Genomic DNA, 6,390 nt, shown 5'->3' on the forward strand with positions numbered 1-6,390 from the left:
GATTCCTTTGATTATTTAATTTTCTGGTACATCTCTCTACACCTGCACATAGGAGATTTTTCACTCTTGGCAAAACTATCACTGGATAATATTTGGAGCCAATTCAGTTTTAAATCTAGGTGTTTTCTTCAACTCTAGAATGATACAACCAAAAAAACAAACAATTAGTCAGTGTAAAAACATCCTAAAAAAAATGTTCTTACAAAGTGAGCTGATCCAGATCCCGCCTCTCATCCATCAGTAACAGGGATCTTCACTCATTCAGGCAGGTAAAATTCGAAAGCGTTTTGAAATCGATTTTTTACTGTGAGCAGTATCCTCAGTGCTCCCTGATCTTTCATTTGATCTGCTAAGCTATTCCTTTAGCCTCCAAGCTCCTGAACAATTAATCAAAAAATGGCTTGAGGGCATAAGATGATAAATTCAGACCTTGGGTGTTTTTTGTTTTTTTTTGTTCACGTTGGTTCTGGCAACATGATGGAATAAGCAACAGATTGTGGCGTACACAGTTCAAACACTTTGTGACAACCTTTAAATGTTAGCCAATGATGATGTGCAGAGAGTCCTGCATGGTGAGGGGGTGCAGTGCGGCACCAGTGACTCATTGGGACCTGAAAGGTCAGGGGTCAGGCCTTTTGTCACCAGCATCAAACAAACAGGCTGGTGACTCAGTGAGCTCATGTCCTCAGGGACACGATGGGGCCTCGTGGTGCAGGGTGGGCTATACGTTTAGTAAATTTCTCTGTGTTACCTACCACCTTCAGAAGGAAACGACAGACAGAACTGCTATTCAATGCCGCTGCTCTTTTTCTTTTTTTTTTTTCTTATGTGAAACTCTAACACCATTGCTTCTGCACAGCCTGGGGGTTATTCTACAAGGAAGAATGTCTGTTTTGACTGTGAGGTGCAAGCAGATTGTTTTTCAAAAGTCACTGGGGCCTGAAGCTCTCCAGCTCTCACAGTAAAATAAAACGTATGATGTTAAAGGATATTCATATGCCACTGACATAAGGCCTGCATTCCTCTGTGGCATTCTTCAGGTCCTCTGAAAAAGATGAAATAATGTTTGACTTCATGCCAAGCTGAAATCTTCTTCAGTCTATGGTCATGGGCTGTGTTTGACTTGGATGAGCCGAGGTTTAGGATTGCTGAGCAGCATATAGATGCGTTTTGGGATTCCACAACAAATAAAAATGAGTTGTGATTTAAGCCTTTCCTATAATATTTAACACAGAGCGTAGGTTAAAATACCATAGCAGTCTATTAATATATGCAAATCTATAGTATAAAGAAGTTTGAACAATTTGCTTTCAACTCAGGGCTAGGAATTGAATGATAAAACTACTCCAGTAGCATTTGCTTGGTATTCAATCCATTACAAAGCTATTCACACCCCTCTTTGCCTTTTTTAAGTTTCATGTGACGACCACAAACTTTAATGTATTTTTATTGGAATTTTAATGTGATGCATCAACATGAAACAGTGTGGTTGTCAAGTCAAAAGGTGGAAAATGATACAGGCTTTTAAAACCGCACAAAAGAATCTTGGGATACGTTTCAGCTCAGTGAGTCAGCTCTCCTTAGAGCAACCTTTTACATAATGACAGCCGCTGGTCTTTGGAGGTGTGTCTCTACACGCTTTTACCAAACGGAAGTATCGTGCAACTCTTCACTGGAAAACAAACCAGTCAAAGAGGATAAAGAGCATACGTCAAAATTCAGGTCGAGCCACAGATTCTCAATGTTTAATTTTGGTCTCATTCTGCTAGACGGCTTTGTTGAGTCCACAGATTCTCTGGGTGTCTGCAAAGCTACCATGGACCTCTTAGCTGCTTCTTTTATTAAATTTCCAGATGGTAATTGAATGGAGCTCCGTGAGATGTTCAAAACTTAGTTTATTGTTTTCTAATCTAACCTTGCATTACATTTCTCTGTGATTTTACTTCCGAGACCTCTCTGCTCCATTCCTCGGTTCTGTTTGTTCACAAATGTTCTCTAACAAACCTCTGGGGCCTTCACAGATCGGAGGCATTTATACTGAGATTAGACACAGGTGGTGTCATATTTCTAGGTGGTTTTCTGACCCACATGCAGAATCACGGACATGAAACGAGCTAAAAAGGAAAAAAAAGATATATTTTAAAAGGAAGGTAAACAATTTGGGGCCTGAGTCTTCTGGAACCGGTGTAAGGCAAGGCAGAGACCGTCAGATGGGCGAATCAAATGGAAGGTCATGGAACAGCTTACCGTCTCGTGAGGCAGCATAGATGTGTGTGAAGGCGAAGTCTGAGCAGTGGAGAGGTTGGAGAGCGGCCATGGCTGGTCGAGGAGGAAGGTGTCCGGAGGAGAATCTGACACAGGGAGGATTGATGAGGTCATGCCTGATCAATGAAGGAACCAGTAATAAGTTGGACCTGGAGGGCAAAGAGCAACTAGGTGTTAGGCATAGTGGTTCAGCATAAACAAGATTCTGGAGCTCACCGTGTAAAGGAAAACAGAGCTGGTTGGCTTGACTCTACCCAGAACAGGCATGATCCTTATGAACCCCAGCCAGGGATTAGATGAACTCAGCCAGATCTGTCGGCTGCAGAGGATTCACCTAACGTCCACATGACACAGATCCTGATAGATGGTCTTTATTCGCTTATTAGGACTTCTAAATGGGTAAATTAGAGTAAAAAGAGGCTGAAAACAAATACATATAATCATTTCACATGCATGCCACCAGATCCATTCAAAACCAACATTAGCCAGATGTGTGTTTTAACTATCCTCCTTAACATTTCACTAAGTTAGCAATCACTAAATTGTTAGCATTTGTAAAACTATGGTAGATTTTTTTATTTTTTATTTTTAGAAACTGTTTTTCTCCCTGAATATTATATAACCATATTCAAATCCTGCTGCAGAAAAAAATAAAGAGGAAACTTTGCAAATGTACACATACGATCAAGGAAGTTTCCATAGGAATAGATGGACCTCTAATGGATTTGCATAGAGTGTTGGAAACACATTGCTGGCACAGTAATTAAAGTGCAGGGAAAAAAAACAAGCTCTGTAGAGATTCTACAGGTGGGATACAGAAAAAGAACCTAATTAATTCAGGCGGAAAGACAATGTTTTAAATATTTCCAAAAGCTGCTAAAAACGACTGAAATAATTTGACTTTTGACTTGACTTTTCTTCAGGGTTTGAGCTCCATTGGCAGAAATGTAATATTCTCCAGAATCGTCTTTTTTATTATTATTACTGCATTAAGTGGAACTAAAAAGAGGTTGTGTGTTTGAACTATTTTCATTTCTGCATAGCACAGTTCTTGTTGTGCAGTGGTGCCACGATTTAAGAGAAGCAGAAACATTTTTCAGGCTTTTAGCTGCCAACATTGTTGTTGCTATGGGCTTTAGAGAGAAGGGTGAGGTGAAGGACACTTTGTTGCAGCTTTTGTCTTCACCAAAAAATTTCTCTTAAACAAAATACTTAAAAAAAAATTCATGTAGCAGGAAGAACTATTTTACATAAAACAAAAGAACTCCATTTACAGAGTACATGATGAGATCGGCCCTCTGGATGAAATTTGGCAGCGGTCTTGTGTGAAATCCTCTTTCTGCCATCCCACAATCATTCAAAATGAAGGAAAGCGTCTCATTACCAGATAAAACGGAGTGCAGTCCTGCACAAATCATGTAAAAACAGCCGTCCTATCCTCAGCAGCACGCTGAGGGCAACTGTTGCCTGAACATGCATGAGAGCAATAAGAAACTTAAAGGCACAGCTAAAAAAGTAAACCATATATTGGTTTTATTATTTTATTTGCTCCCCCTTTTCAATCTCTTTCTGGATAAGTGGTCCATATCAAAAACACGATCTGGGTATTCTGTTAAAAAAAAACAAAAAAACAAAGATGATAAGGGTCAGGACACTCACTCATACATGCTAAAAAAATAGGTAGAAAATGACATTTAGCAAACATCGTCCTATCACGGCCAATCTTCAATAGAACTGCTGCTGTGACTGTGGGCAAAAGACGCCGACCTCTGATCTTCAGTCTCGTAAAACACATGCCAGGCCGCGATTAAACCGCAAACTCTTATTCCTCAACAAAGGCTGCGACGCGTTCCTTAAAATAACCTGCTCCTGTCTGTTTTGTCTCGGCTATTACACGATCTGTCCGTCCCACGCTCCCGCTTTTCTCTGTCACATGACGTAACATGCAGGCTTTTGGTAGCTGTCATCACCCACTCTGCTGTCTCGCTCCGCCCATCACGGGAGCACACCACCAGGCTGAATTCACCTGTATGCTAATGGAGAGGGATTGCACCACTGCTTGGAGTGGGCAGGTGCGGAGGTGGAACACCAGCATGTCTGTCCTGTCTCCCAGACTGACTTGCTTGGCATATTGGTTGCTGACAAATGCCAGCCCCGAGCCTGGGATCTGCTCCCACGTACATGTGGGCGTGAGGATTCTCTTTCAGACTTTCTATTTTCTGTTGATGACATTCACCCTTCCTTCCCACATATTTCTTTCTCTTAACGTGCATGCAGTTATTTTTTTTTTCTACCACACCATAAAAACTACATTTCCTCACATATTTCTCCCCTTTTCTTCTCATGTTTTGTTCCAACTCCTTACCTCTTTTTTTTTCTCTCTTGTGATCTTTTGGGCTACTTTTTCGTCTTTTCCCTCCAGATCAGGGGCTGATCAAATATTAACCAGAGCTCACGCAGGGTGTGTTTGTAAGTCGGAGTAGGGGTGTGGTGGCCGTGTAGGAAACAGGAGAACCTTTTTATCTCGCCCGCTGCACTAGAGTTTCATCAGGCAAGGACTCCTCTGGCAGGTTTGTGTGGGCAGCAGTGGGAAACACACCGAGGAGACTGAACTATCTGACCCAAACACATATATTAACATCCAACAGCGCTCAAAGATTATGAGTGCCTACATATCCTCCTCTTTCCTGCCCTTACATCCCCCCCCCACCCCCCTTCTCTCCAACCAATGCATCAGGAAGGAGGGGGACCCAAACAGTCACTGTGAACTGTTTATCATCTTTATTACTTTATTACTTTTCAGAGTTTTCCCTAACCTGATTTTATTACATTGTTATCAGATGATGAGTTCTCTCCTCTGCATGCTCTACTTTTTCTTCTTTGCTTTGCCGCTGACAGAGAAGGTAGATGCAGACAGGAGTTTAGATTTTATTCACCAACTCACCTCGCAGACAAAGCCGGTGCTGTCTAATTTACAGTCATTATCTGACCTCTTGTTTTGTTTAGGAAGCGCCTCGATAAATGAGTGCCGTCCATTCTTTGCCGAGAACAAAAACTTTATATAGTTTATACAGTGCCTAAAGGAATTTATGCTCTTTTTTGCTATGCTGCAACTACAAACATTGGTGTATTTGGTTGGAATTTTATATGATAACCAACACAAAGAAATGGATGCTTGTAAACTGGAAGAAAAACAATACATGGATTTGAATCAGTTTTACCCCTGACATGTATCCAACCCCCATTTTAATATGACACCCTAAAATAAGACTCCAGTGCAACCAATTGCCTTCTGGAGTCACCAAATTAGCTGAGTCCACATGTGTGTGTGACTGAATCTCAGCACAAATCCAACGGTTTAGCAAAATCTTCTGAGATTTGCTATAGAGCATCAGTGAAATTGTGCAGTTTGCCACAGATGCCACAAAATTTGACTTTTGGAATATATGACCTTACACATCACCCTTAACAACTTATCCACTCAGAAAAAAAAAGTGTTGGTCAGCTGCATCATGGAGTGGGGATGCTTTTCTTTAGCAGAGATGAGGAAACTTGATAAAGCTGATGAAAAAATGGATGAAGGTAGGTTATTGGTATTATTATTATTATTATTAATAACCTTTAAATCCCATGGAGATTAAAAGATTTTGCAAGAGAATCCTGGCCAAAACTGGCAGCGGCACACGCACAGTTAGCAGATACATTTTCAGCAAAACGGAAATGGAACAGACGGTGTTAGAAGATCCAAAATACTACATGAGACTGGGTCAAAGGTTCCCTTACAGCAGGACGATAAACATACAGCCAGATTGGAAGGGTTCAGACCAAAGTGAACGGCCCAGTCAAAGCCCATGCCTAAACACCACTGAGAATCTGTTTACAGTCCCTTTTTTGTTAATCCAGCCTGACTGAGATAGAGCAAGTTTGCAATATCGGCCAAAATGTCAATCTGTTGATGTACAATGATGGTAGAAACAAAGACTGGTTCTACGGGGTATTCACTCAAGGGGCTGAATCTTTCATGGATTTTTGTGTGTGTGTGTGTGTGTGTGTGTGTGTGTGTGTGTGTGTGTGTGTGTGTGTGTGTGTGTGTGTGTGTGTGTGTGTGTGTGTGTGTGTGTGTGT

This window comes from Poecilia reticulata, linkage group LG10, assembly GCF_000633615.1.
Source record: "Poecilia reticulata strain Guanapo linkage group LG10, Guppy_female_1.0+MT, whole genome shotgun sequence".
NCBI lineage: Eukaryota > Metazoa > Chordata > Actinopteri > Cyprinodontiformes > Poeciliidae > Poecilia > Poecilia reticulata.